This window comes from Staurois parvus, unplaced genomic scaffold, assembly GCF_062004578.1.
Source record: "Staurois parvus isolate SC_StPar_1 unplaced genomic scaffold, SC_StPar_1.0 ptg000011l, whole genome shotgun sequence".
Lineage (NCBI taxonomy): Eukaryota > Metazoa > Chordata > Amphibia > Anura > Ranidae > Staurois > Staurois parvus.
In genome coordinates, this window is record NW_028317807.1 from 10301048 (window position 1) to 10315735 (window position 14688).

A 14688-nucleotide genomic window follows, 5' to 3' on the forward strand; every position below is an offset into this window, starting at 1 on the left:
ACAAGAAAATAGGAACAGGAGGAGAAATATTAGGATACGCGGGGTCCCAGAGAATTCAAAAGGAGAAAATTTGCAAGAGGTGGTCTGTAAAATACTAAACTCCATAATGGACAGTACTGATATAGAAAAGATTAAAATAGAAGGAATTTTTAGACAAGGAAAACTCCAAGGAAATTCGGGAAAGGAAAGGCCAAGAGATATACTTGTTAAATTTTGTGAGTTCCTAGATAAAGATAAAATTTGGAAGAGGATTAAGGGAAAATCAGTAATTATGTATGAAGGAAAGGACTTACAGATATATGCGGATTTGTCACCAGAGACTCTATGGAGAAGGAGAACCCTTAGACCTCTATTGGAAAGATTGAAAGAACAGAATGTGCAATATAGATGGGGGACCCCTGAGTGCCTAATAGGATGGAGAAATGGAATTACAGCATATCTTAGGTTCCCAGAAGATTTGAAAATTTTTTGCGATAGACTTAAACTACAAAGAATGGAGATTCCTGGTTGGGAAGAAGAACACTGGGAAATTAGAACGAAAAGAAAAGAGGACTGGCAATTTGTTGGAGGGAAGAGGCGGGGGGAGGGGGGGGAGGGGGAGGGGGAGAGGGAGAGAGATAGCCCTTTTTTTTTTTTTATCTCTCTCTCTCTACCTCCTGTCTTTCTCCGCCTTGTCCCTACCGTCCTCAAATCACTGTTATTGAGATATTTTGGTAGGACTTAGGGGTTAAAGAGGAGGTAGGGGAGGACGAAAAGCTGTCCATGGGTGGAGTTTTTGCCCTATAGATTAAATCAAAAGTGGATAGTATTACCACAAATGATTGGTAGGCAAATAATAGGCCTAAAAAGAGGGGGGGGGGAGGGGGGGGGTTGGGAAAATGGGAGGGAGCGGGGAGGGGAGTGGGAGGATAATTCTCTGCAGGATAAAAGAAGATATAAAAGCAAGAAAGAGAGAGGAAGAGAGAAAATATACAGATGGAGGAAAAAAAGGGAGACCCAAGTAAGATGGATGAGATACAGTTTATAACATATAATGTAAATGGGCTGAACTGTCCGGGGAAAAGATTTAGACTATTTAAAGAACTACATCATAGGGCAGCTTCAGTGATATTTTTGCAGGAGACACACTTTGAGATAGAATCAAATGTTAAGTTAAAATCTAGATACCATCCAGTATGGTATTATGCAGATTCACTGGTTAAAAGAGCAAAAGGTGTAGCAATTGGGCTGTCAAAGAATATCAGGTTTGAGTTGGAAGATAGGAAAACAGACCCAGAGGGAAGATTTTTATTTTTAAAGGGCAAGCTACAGGAGATCGAATGTACATTGGCTAATATCTATTGTCCTAATATAAGACCGGAGCAGTATCTGAAAAAAGTATTGAGGAAGCTCATGGATTTTAAAAAGGGACGCCTAATTCTCGTGGGAGATTTTAATTTTTGTATGGACCCACAAAAAGATGCTACGTCCCACACACAGAGGGAGGGATGTAGGGCCCTGAAACTATTGAAAAAAGAATTTCACACATGCCAACTGATAGATGCCTGGAGAATCACACATATGCAAGATAGGGAATACACCTTTTTTTCAAACATGCATAAGAGGTATTCAAGATTAGATCATATACTTATAGAACATCAATTAATTGAATATTTGATTCAAGTAAAAATAGAGACGAAATCCTTATCAGACCATGCCCCAGTTACTATGGAAATGGAATGGGGTAGGAGAACAATAGGAGGGCTCGGATGGAAATTGAATGAGACAATCTTATTAGAAAAGGATATTGTTCAGAAAATAGGTGAGGAGATCGAACGTTTCTTCAAGGAGAATGAGACAGGGGAGGTATCAAAGGCCACAGAGTGGGAATCTCATAAAGCATACATAAGAGGAGTATTGATAGCGATTGGGGCAAAAAAGAAAAAAGAAAGAAGAGAAAAAATGAGTGGACTACTAGAAGAATTAAGTAAATTAGAACAAATACATAAGAACAGAATAACAAAAGAAATAGAGTTGAGGATAAAAAAAAAGAAAGAAGAGTTAGAGGATGTAATGGAAGAGGAGAGGAGAAGAGTATATAACAGGGTCTTAAGTGAGAGATATAGATGGGGGGAAAGACCTGGAAAATATTTGATGAGAGCTCTGAGGAAAAAGAAAAATAGGAATTATATAGAAAAAATAAAAAATGCGAAGGGTGACTTGGTCCACTCAAATAGAGAAATCATCAAAGTATTCAGGGAATACTATAGGAAATTATATAATATTAGCCCCCCGGAAGGATTAAAAAATTCAGAAAGTGAGAAGGATCAAAAAAGAAAGAAATATCTGGAGATGGCTGGGTTATTAAAATTAAAGGAAGAACAATTGAACTCCCTAGATGCAGAAATCACACAGGAAGAAATAAAAATAGCTTTAAAAAATACAGTATCGGGGAAAAGTCCAGGACCAGATGGTTATACAGTGAGATATTATAAAAAATATAGTGAAATATTAGTACCAAAACTTAGAAACTATATGAATGCTTTAGGTGGAGAGATGGAGATGAGGAGAGAGTCCTTGCAGGCTTATGTGGTGCTTATTCAAAAGGAAGGAAAAGATGCTTCTCAGTGCTTGAGCTATAGACATGTTTCATTATTGAATATTGATACAAAGTTATACGCGAAGGTCCTAGCAAATAGACTGAAGGAATTAATGCCTGAATGGATACATGAGGATCAGGTGGGCTTTGTCCCAGGGAGGGAGGGCAAAGACAATGGACTGAGATCCCTGATGCTTGTCCAGAAAAGTAAAAAGGGAAAAGAACCGGTAGTTCTACTCTCGATCGATGCAAAGAAAGCATTTGATAGAGTAGACTGGAGATTTATGATGGATACTTTAGAAGCTCTGGGTATTGGGCCTAGAATGAGAGAGTGGATTGGGAAGTTGTATAGATACCCCTCTGCGGTTATTGTGGTAAATGGGGAGAGGTCGATACCCATTGAGATGTCAAATGGAACAAGACAGGGATGCCCATTGTCCCCATTGCTGTATGTCATATCACTAGAACCATTGCTGTCAACGATAAGACTAAATAGAGATGTAAAGGGCATTCAGATAGATGACACGGAACATAAAGTTGCTGCTTTTGCGGACGACTTGCTGTTCTACGTGGGAAACCCCAGGATAACACTTCCAAACTTAATAAAGCTATTAAAGGAGTATGGAGAATTGTCAAATTTAAAGATCAACCCAACAAAAACGGAGATTTTAAATATAAATATTTTAAGAGCTGAAAAAGAGAAGATACAAAAGGAATTTCCCTTTAAATGGAAGGACAGAGATATAACATACTTAAGAGTAAAACTTACAGCATCATATAAACATTTATACAAATTAAACTATATTTCATTGATAAACGAGATCAGAGAGGAATTAAAAATATTGGAAGGAGGAAGCCCGACATGGATAGGGCGTATAAATCTGGTAAAAATGGTAATAGTACCAAAGGTCCTATATAGATACCAAATGATACCAATCAAACTCCCAGAAACCTTTTTCAAAGTAATTAAGAAATTGATATTAAGATACGTATGGCGGAATAAAAAACCAAGAGTATCATATGAGTTGTTGAGTAGGAAGAAAGAGAGAGGTGGATTAGGGCTCCCTGACCTTAAAAGATATTATAAAGCAGTAATACTGGCAAGGACTATAGACTGGGTGTACAACTATAAGAAAAGTTGGGTGAGAATTGAAAATAAACTCAGTGGGACAAATTTGGGTGGGGCGATATGGGTGCCAACACAGTATAGGGGTTTAAATGATAATGTAAATACATACACTTTGAACGTTTTAAGGATTTGGGATAACGTACACAAAAATATGAAATGGGCTTTTAACTCAACATTGATGCCACTGAGTAACACAGAGTTTTTTCCCCCAGGTAGAGAAGAAATAGGAGGCAGGTGGTTTAAAAAAGATGAGGTACAATTAAGAGATATTTTGGTGGAGGGTAAATTAGGTTCATTTAAGGAATTAGAAAAAAAAAAGGGTGAGATTTTCACTAAATTAGACGAGTGGCGGTATCATCAACTGAGATGTTTTGTAGGAAGCCCCCCAAAACCCTTAAGGACAAGAAATAATTGGAACTTGCTTGAAAAGGTATTGGGGACACGAGGTGAGGGGAAGCACGGGATTGCTAAAATGTATAGGATACTCACTGAACTAGACACAAACACAAAGCCAACATATATAGTAAAATGGGAAATCGACATGGGTGTTGTGATAGATGAGGAAAAACAGAGTAGAATATATAGATTAATCCACGAAAATGTTTCTATGAGAGAAGTAGAAATGAACTATAAGTGTTTGACAAGATGGCACATCACACCAAAAGTAGAAAATAGGATGTGTGGAGAGAATTCACCGTTGTGTTGGAGGGGATGTGGAGAAATAGGTACGGTATACCATATATGGTGGAGCTGCCCAAAAATCCAGGTTTTCTGGAAGTCAATTACCCATTTGATAGGAAAGATAACCGAAATAGATATAGGATTGGACCCAGAAGTATGTATCTTGCATAATACCGATATAACAGTGAATAAATATAAAAAATCAGGGTTATGGTACTACCTAAATGCTGCAAAGGGCCTTATACCCAAGTTCTGGCGGAGGGTGGAGACGCCGAGAGAGGAGGACTGGATAGAAAGAGTGGAGCAGATAAGAAAGATGGAAAAGCTCTTCCATATTCAAAAAGATAAGATGGAGGCTTACTATGGGAAATGGGAAAAATGGGAAAAAGCCAGATTATACATGATGTATAGGAATGAATAAAGAGAACTATAATCTACTTGCTATTCTAAGAAGCAGCAGAGAACAGATAGGGAAGGGGAGGGGAATTGGGGGTGGGAGGGAGTGGGAGGGATTGAGAAATAACTTTAGAAAGAGAAATTAAATTAGAATGTTGGATATTGTATTGTATTTTTATATATATAATGAGAAGTTGATATGTTTTTAAATTGAAAAATTAATAAATATTTAAATTAAAAAAAAAAACAGGTATTCCAGCCCAGGATGATTGGACTACATTCCACAGTTCTTCTCTATTTCTTGGTTTTGCCTCAGAAATTGCATTTTTGATATCACCCCACAAGTTTTCTATTGGATTAAGATCAAAATGTTGCGCCATTTCTCTTTAGGCCAGTCAGTGTGCTCTTTGGCAAATTGTAACCTGTTCAGCACGTCTTTTTTTCAACAGTGGGACTTTGCGGGGGCTTCTTGCAGATAGCTTGGCTTCACATAGGCATCTTCTAATTGTTACAGTACTCACAGGTAACTTTAGACCTTCTTTGATCTTCCTGGAGCTGATTGTTGGCTGAGTCCTTGCCATTTTAGCTATCCTTCTATCCACTTGAATGGTAGTTTTTTGCTTTCTTCCATGTCTTTCAGGTTTTGGTTGCCATTTTAAACCATTTGTGATCATTTTAGCTGAGCAGCCTATCATTTTCTCCACTTCTTTTATATGTTTTCCCCTCTCCAATCAACTTTTTAATCAAGGTACACTGTTCTTCTGAACAATGTCTGGAACAACCTATTTTTCTCAGAATTTCAGAGAGAAATGCACTGCAACCAGCATGTACAACATGTGCCGCCTTCCTTCCTTAAATAAGGGCAATAATTGCCACCTGTTTTTCAAACAATGAATGACCTCACTAATAGAACTTCACACTGCTATTATTTTGAACATGCCCCTTTCAATTAGTGATTCAATTACACAGAATCAGCAGCATGCATGTCATGATTGTTGGGTCTGTTGGATTTCTATTACTCTACTACAACTGCTAGTAAATTATTTTCCATGTAGAAATATCATTTCTACCAAAAACAATGTTTGATCAGGTTAGTGATGTCTGACTGCTATTATTTTGAACACAACTGTATATACACACACACATACACACACACACACACACACACATTATATTGCCAAATGTATTGGGACACCCCTTCAAATCATTGGATTCAGGTGTTCCAATCACCTCAAGCCACAGGTGTATAAAATCAAGCACCTAGGCATGCAGACTGCTTCTACAAATATTTGTGAAAGAATGGGTTGCTCTCAGGAGCTCAGTGAATTCAAGCATGGTACCCTTATAGGTTGCCACCAGTGCAGTGCGTTCATCTGTGAAATTTCCTTGCTACTACATATTCCATGGTCAAATGTTAGTGATATCATAGCAAAGTGGAAGCAACTGGGAAAAACAGCAAGTCAGCCATGAAGTGGTAGGCTACATAAAATGACAGAGCAGGGTGCTGAAGTGCACAGTGTGCAAAAGTCACCAACTGTCTGCAGAGTCGATAGCTAAAGACCTCCAAACTTTGTGTGGCCTTCAGATTAGCGCAACAACAGTGCGTAGAGAGCTTCATAAAATGGGTTTCCATGTCCAAACAGCTGCATCCATGCCTTACATCACCAAGTGCAATGCAAAGCATCGGATGCAGTGGTGTAAAGCACACCGTCATATGACTCTAGAGCAGTGAAGATGTGTTCTCTGGAGTGACAAATCACGCTTCTCTGTCTGGCAATCCGATAGACATGTCTGGGTTTGGCAGTTGCCAGGAGAACGGTACTTGCTTGACTGCATTGTGCCAAGTATAAAGTTTGGTGAAGGGGGGATATTGGTGTGGGGTTGTTTTTCAGGGGTTGGGCTTGGCCCCTTAGTTCCTGTGAAGGGAACTCTTAAAATGTCAGAATACCAAGACATTTTGGACAATTTCATGCTCCCAGTCTTGTGGGAGCAGTTTGTGGATGGCCCCTTCCTGTTACAACATGGCTGCGCACCAGTGCACAAAGCAAGGTCCATAAAGACATGGATGAGCGAGTTTGGGGTGGAGGAACTTGACTGGCCTGCACAGTGTCCTGACCTCAACCTGATAGAACACTTTTGGGATGAATTAGAGCGGAGACTTCTTGTCTGACATCAGTGCCTGACCTCACAAACGCGCTTCTGGAAGAATGGTCAAACATTCCCATAGACACAGTCCTATACCTTGTGGACAGCCTTCCCAGAAAAGTTGAAGCTGTTATAGCTGCAAAGGATGGGCCAACTCAATATTGAACCCTATGGACTAAGACTGGGATACCATAAAAGTTTATGTGCGTGTAAGGCAGGCGTCCCAATACTTTTGGCAATATAGTGTATATTTACCTTGTATACATGTAATTTTAAGACTTCTACAAAACATAATTTTTATATTATCCCAACAAACCTCCTCAAGTTAATTTCTTACTTTTTATTTTAATTGTAATATTTTATAGGTACAGTATAAGTGTACACAGGCCAGGCCACTATAGAGATTTAATCTATTTTTAATTAATATTAATTAATATGTTATTATTATATTATTATATGTAATTATATATTATATTACCACAATACATTGTTTATCAGCTATCATTTTAGTGTGATATTTCTTCATCTGTTAGGGACATAGCACTGTTATAATTTTTATTTTCACTTGAAATGTCTATTATATTTATGAAAAATTGATTTTCAAGATGTATTTAAGTACTATTTGGATAGTTGTATTTTTGTATTTCTCTCTCCTGATGCTGCAATTATACTATTTTTGTGAATCCTAAATTAAACAGCCAGTACTTTTCTGTAAAGCAGGGTTTCTCAACATTTTTTCCAGACATGTCACCCTTTAAAATTATGGACAATCTTGAGACACCCCATTCTAAAATGTAAACAATGATTGTGGCAACATCTACACACATAGGACACCCACCGTTAGAGGGGATTTATTCTTTAAAAGCAAATGCATTTTTGTACACTGGCACAGCGTTTCATTTTCTTCATTTTATCTCTCCCATGCTGATAATGTGACCCCAGTACTGACAGAAAGGCGCAAAAGGGGGTTAAACAAGGATGCTGTCCAGGTACCCAATATCCTCTTGATCAGCCAATGATATCACTGGCTTTTAGGATGCTGGCATCTGGCCTGCACAGTGCCCTAGGTTGTAGTGCTGCACAATGAAAACCTGTGGCTCTGTGTACCAAAAAAAAGCAGGCTTGCGCCACCCATTAGCTTCTACACTTTTTTTGGACAATTTGGAGCAATTTTCAGGTATTATATGAAGGCACCCCTGAAGAACCCAGAAGGCACCCCAGGGTGACTAGGCACCCTGGTTGAAAAAGGCTGCTGTACAGTATAATAGCACAGGAACAATGCAATCCAGGAACAATGCAATTAATGAACACAGAAGATGCCAAGTACACGCTGGAGCACCACATGTGCTTCTGTGAATTATGTCATCATGCTGATGCACAGGATGCTGTCCTGACATCATCTTGGCAATGTGACATGTGGTTTCAGTGAGCATTGGGTTGGTTCTCTCTATGGGCAGCATTTGCATGGCGTTGGATGGAACTTTGAGGGACCTACAAATAGCAGGGCAAACAGGAGGAAATCCCTTTTGGTTAGTAGGCTCTCCCCGTGATACACAAACTATGTGGCCAGGACCATCATGGTGTGTATGCGCTCAAGGGTATGACTACAGGTGGTAGTGTTTTTAGTTCCTATTTTTACACAGTGTTTACACATGTATTATCAGTTCACTCAATAAGATATATTTTTCCCTTCTCTTTGTTTTCTCATTCTTGCTTTTTCTTTTTTTTTTTTTTTTTTGTGTAGAGGTGTTACCTGTTGCAGGAATTCACTTTTTGGAACATTCTTTTTAGATCTTTTCTATTGCACACCTTTACTAATGTTAACAGTAAAGAGTAAAATATGGATTAACAATATTTTTTTCTTTGTTTTGAATATGCTCCTTGGCTATTTTACTTTTTAGTAGTATGTATATTTATTTTCTAGGTTTCATTATATATTTGGGTCCATCGTGAGTTGCTGTGGCTTTTGATTTCTTCATCTGCACTGTCTTTGTCCCCCTTGAGTTTGGTGGACCTCTTGGGTCCCTTTCCCCACAGTTTGCAGGGCAGACACCCTTTGCTGTTACGTTTCTGAAGTGATACGGTTTTTCTTTATTCTTGAAGCTGATTTGTCAGTGTGCTACTCTAAATCTGCCATTAGGGACTGACAGTATACTGCACCCTGGTGGATAGATATATGACATTACCATTTTTACCTTGTCTACTTTAGAGACAACTTGTCAGTAGCATCCATTCCTGATAAAGTCAATGAATATTCATGAAACATTAATAAGTAATAGAAACAGACATGGAACTGTAATTGTGAATTGTTATGTCAATTAGGTTGCCAATAGTTAAATTACCTTTTTGTATTCTTAAATATTCCCTATGTTTGTTATGAGAACTTTGATTCATTGTATACTAAAACTAAAGCTATTTTGTTGTTAATGATGTACCTTAAAACCCCAAAAAGTCCCATGAACTGTTGAATTTTTCATTTTGTATCACATTATGAGGGATGGAGGTATACCATGGAAGTCACAAGCACTTCTGTTTCTCCACATTTCAAGATATTATGCAGCCTACATGCTTGCTGAAGAAATTTTGCTGGCTAGTATATAAAGAACAAGGCCATCTGATCCCTTGAGTAAACAGGAGCTCCCTTATCCACAGTTCAGATTATACTAGTTCTGCTTCTGGAGAACAAACTGGTGGTAAGTTGCCAAATAGTCCTGGCTTTCCTCTCTTCAGTTGTCACTGTCTGAATGCCTGCTGATGATCAGGACCATCATCTCTACTGTGCTTATGATAGAATAGGCTCAGTCGAGGAGGCACTCTTTCCAGCAGGGTTTTTCTCTAACAGTGGACATGCACCAAACTATTCATATCTCACAACCAATGATAAGAATCCTTTGGTGGTAGAAAGTCTTGTCTGCTGCTAAACAGTAGTGTAAAGTCTAGAACTTCTCTGTTTATGGAGTTGTCTCAAACATTCCAGATATCCAGCCTTATGATCCCCATGCCTTGATGTCTTGATGAGCCTGGACAATATGACAGTTGTGTACTACATCAAGAGGCAGGTTGGATCCTGCAGCCTTAGGCCTCTTCAATATGGACATAATGATTTCCTGATATTTATACACATGAAAGAGTCTGAGTAAAATGTTCTGTAAAGATCTTGCGTAAAAGCACTTAATGGGGCATAACTATGTGTATGCATACACAGGCGTATAATTCTTCTTCGTCCTCTTCTAGTTGTCAGTGTTGCAACATACACACACTCGTGTATTAATGCATATACATGCGTATAGACACGTATGCGTGCAAATTACTGCACTCAAATGTAACATTTTCTAATTTTATTTCACAGCCCTGTACTCATCACTGTGTTACTGATCTTTATGCAGCTGTATTCATTGTTCCATGGAAAACAGTGCACTTATGTTCAGATCAGTAAAAAGTGGTGTTTTTTACAACCCGTGTGCCAGAGGCCTTAGTCTACCAAGAGAGGTAGGGTTGATCATGACTTGGGAAGAGAGGGTTCTCTCTAATATTTCAGCAATCTATATGCCAAGGACCCAAAACTTCTAGGAGGACTTTATATTCCATGTGCCTAAGCCAGCCTAAGTCCTGGAAATGGATGTTCTGATAAACTAGTGTAGAACCCTCCTAGTTTAGATAGGGGAGCTAGACCCTGATGGTTTGTGAGGAGCTGATTAGCAGCTCAGGTGAGATAGTCAGAGGGGTCAAATTCCAGTCCCTCTGGAATTTCCCCCTGCTCTGAGGCTTTCAGAGGAGGGCCTTGGAGGCAGTGGGTGGATCTGAGGGATCTGAGTTGGCTGCACTTTTGAGGGACCTCAGCCAATCTCCAACAGGTGGCTTGGCATGGGGCTGGACTCCCTTTAAATGTTTTTTAGCCTGCTCAGTAGCAGGTGAGTGGGGTGGAAGAAGGAGAGAAGGAGATGTGAGGTTGAAGTGGAAGACTGCCAGGAGACCTAGTGGGATGGAGCCTGCCTGCGAGCCTGGAGCTGGAAAGAAGGAAAACTCAGGACTCACTGGCCCCCTGAGAGAGGACCACTTGTATGGCAGGGAAGGAGCAGCCCAGCTGATGGGCCTGGTAGCAGCAGCCATTCTGCAGCCATTCCGTGAGTACACCTGCACCTCCTGGGGGAAGGAGCACTCTGGTGGGAAACCAGATTTGCCTTCTGCTAGTGACTGTACACCTTACTTAAAGGAACAGGAGCCAGATCCCCTGCTCAGGAAGAAAGTCTCCAGATTGCTGGGTGAAGAGGAGTTCATTTAGGGTCTGGGGTAGTACAACTGGAGCTGCTGGCTAGCACTCCAACAGAGACTGTGCAAGAGACTGTGCAAATAGTTCAGGAAGTTGTCCTCAGATATCGTTTCCCTTGGGCATCCTATACACCCATTACCACATCCAAGTTTAATCCCCTCAATAAAATAACAAAACCAATGCTCAAGGCCTGATTTCTGTCTAAGGATGAAAGCTTGTGTGGAAAATGCTAACTGACTGGCTGTCCAGGACAAATTCATCAGGAACCCCTAAGGGGGTAGTGCTACACTAGGATGGGTTTCCTTAGCAGTATGCTTTCCCACCAGCCCTCATGATATTTAAATTCCTAACACTATTTTTAAAAACAATGAAAACGATTGCAGTAATTCACGGTGACTTTGGCCAATCATGACTCATGTCTAAGTCCATGCCCCACACTATATAAGGCTGATTAGACACTGCTGTTCCCATTTTTTTTTTCTTTTTAAATTTTCAATATATTTATTTTTATTTTTGCAGCACCAGGCTCTGTTGCTGCATCATTAGTGTTCCCCCCCCCCCCCCTGTGTTGCAGGTGTTCCTCTTTGTACGGCAGCAGTGGTTTCCTTTTTTTTTCACTTAATGAATTTCTTTTTAATTTAACTTACTTCTTTTTTTTTTAAATTTTTAAAAATATTTAGAGCATAATTGCTGTTCCCCCTTCTGCATCTTAGGTGTTCCTCCTGTGTTAGCAGTGGCTCCCTTTTTTTTGGGGGGGGATTTCTAAATTATTTCATTTATTTAAATTTATTAACCAATTTTCATCATATTTATTAAAAAAAAATTCATAATTGCTGTTCCTACTTCTGAGTTGTAGGTGGTCTTCCTTCTGTGTCACCAGTGTTTTTTTTGGCTTTCCTTTTTATGTCTATTTTATTTTAATTATTTTTGCTGTACACCCCATTTTCTTTATTAAAAAAAAAATAAGAAAACAGTTTATATTGCACTAAGCATAAAAGTATGTCACCCAGGCAGCAAATTCCCATTGCACACTCTAGCATAAAAAGTTATGAAAATTCCTGAAAAAAAATCCCCATCCCCATCAAGTCCGAAAGGTCAACAAGGAGAGGCAGAAGCTCACCGGCAGCTAAAAGAGGGCAAGCAGCCTCTGTGTCCACAGTGAAAAGTAGTGGTCATGTACATGATGCACCTTCTGCAGGCAGAGCATGCTTGTCCTTTGTTTCTGGTGATGGCCATGTTATTGAGCTACAACATGCAGAAGAGGTGGTGGAGTGGATAACTAAGCCATCCTCATCCTCCTCATCTTTGTCACCCAGGCTCATACTAATTCGCCTTCTACCGCAGCTGCCAAAGCGGCCTATTCCACAGGCTCCTTGTCCACAGCTATTCCTTCCATGCCCCCACCATCATGCACGGAGGAGTCAGTTGCATTATTCAAATATAATGTAAGTCCCATACTGCTGGAGGATGCGCAGCAATTTCAGTGCTTCGATATTGGTTCCCAAGTTTAGGAAGAGAGTGACGTGAGCCTAGATAGAGGGGGTGCCAATGACGGACAAGAAATTGGCAGCCATGTTCCCCCAGCTGCAGCATGCTGCCAAGTTGGCTCCAGTGACGAGGAGGGAGGGGATTATGAAGTCACTGACTGTACCTGGGCGCCTGAGAGAACAGAGGAGGAAAGTGAGGAAGAGGCATAACTCCAACGAGGCAGGATGCCCTCCAGGGGCAGGCGTAAGGGCAGCCAACCTATTGCATCACATGACAGAGCTCCACAGGTTCAGGGCACTGCTGACTCCACACTGACTCCCAAAAGTTCATTGGTGTGGGCTTTTTTCAACACATGTGCATGAGACCGCAGCATTGCTGTTTGCAGTCTCTGTCTAAAATGGATCAAGCGTGGCCAAAACATCAGTCGCTTGTGCACCACATGCTTGACAAGTCATACAACGACCTGCCATGCAGCCCGTTTTGCAACAGCACCTGAAAGACCCACATCATAAAAAAGTGCAGGCTTCTCCTTGCCCCTCATCTGTGATCTCTACCCCTACTATACCTCAAGTGTTCTCAACAGCCTCCACTGAGAGGGATGAATGTTTAGTAATGGGTGCCACAGGTCCTTGCACCCAATCTGCTAGCAAGACAACACCTGTTAAACACCAGGCAAATTTTGCTACCCCAGTTGCTGAACCTTAAAAAAAATACTTTCCAACCCATCAACATGCTCAGCGTCTAAATGCAAGCTTGGCCAAATTGCTAGTGTTATAACTGCTGCCTCTGGTGGACTCTGCCTCCTTCCGTGAATTTGCAGAGTGTCCTGTCCCACAGTGGCAGGTTCCAAAAAGAAATTTCTTTTCATGTAAGACCATTCCAGCTCTGTGCCATCATGTGGAAGGCAATGTTTTGGCCTCGTTGGACAGTGCGGTCAGCAGCTAGGTCCACATTTGTGCTGACACGTGGTCCAGCAGGCAAGGTCAGGGATGTTACATTTCCTTCACGGTGAACTGGGTAATTCTGCTGGCAGCTGGGAAGGATGTAGGACAGGCTTCAATGCTGCAGTTTGTTCCACCACCATGCCTCCAGAAAGCTGGTGATGATTATGCCACATCTGTCTGCGCCACCCCCTCCTCTTCCTCTTCTTCTATGGCCTCTTCTGCTGAATTGTCCTCTGAACCAACAGTGCTCCTTAAGCATTCAAGTAGCTATGCAAGCAGTCAGGCCAAAAGATGCCATGTGGTGATTCAGCTGGCCTGTCTAAGAGTCAGGAGCCACACCGGGTCAGAGATTCTGTCAGCTCTGCAGGGGTAGGCTCAGAGGTGATGCCACGGCAGTTTGAGCCAGGAATGGTTGTATGCAACAATGGCACCAACTCCCTCTCTGCCCTCTGACAGGGACACTTTACTCATGTTCCATGCTTGGCATGCATCCTGAATTTGGTGTTGCAGCTTTCTTGAGCAAGTATCCAGGCTTACAAGATCTTCTGAAGCAGGCTAGAAAAGTATTTTGCCACTTCCAGTGGTTATACAGGGCCAGTGTCGACTGGCTGACATTCAACGGGAATTCAACCTGCCCACCAACTGCCTTATTTGTGACATGCCCAACAGGTAGAACTCAACATTGGCAATACTGCAGCAGCTGCACACACAGCAGAGGGCCATCAATGGGTACCTGTGTGAGTATGGCACAAGGACAGGCTCAGGGGAGCTTGGTTTCCTGATAAAGGATGCATGCACTGTCTTTTCACCATTTGAGGAGGCCACAAGGATGGTGAGCCAGGGCAATGCATGCATCAGTGACACTATCCCTCTAGTCTTCCTGCTGGAGCACACGCTGCGTGGAATCATGAACAGGGCACTTGAGGCAGAACAGTGGGAGGAAGAGGAAGACTTCCTTTCCTCTCAAGGCCCCCTTTATTCAGATACCATTCCTGTGGGGCTGCAGCACACACTGGCGGAGGTGGATTGTGGCAGCATGGAAGTAGAGGATAACCTA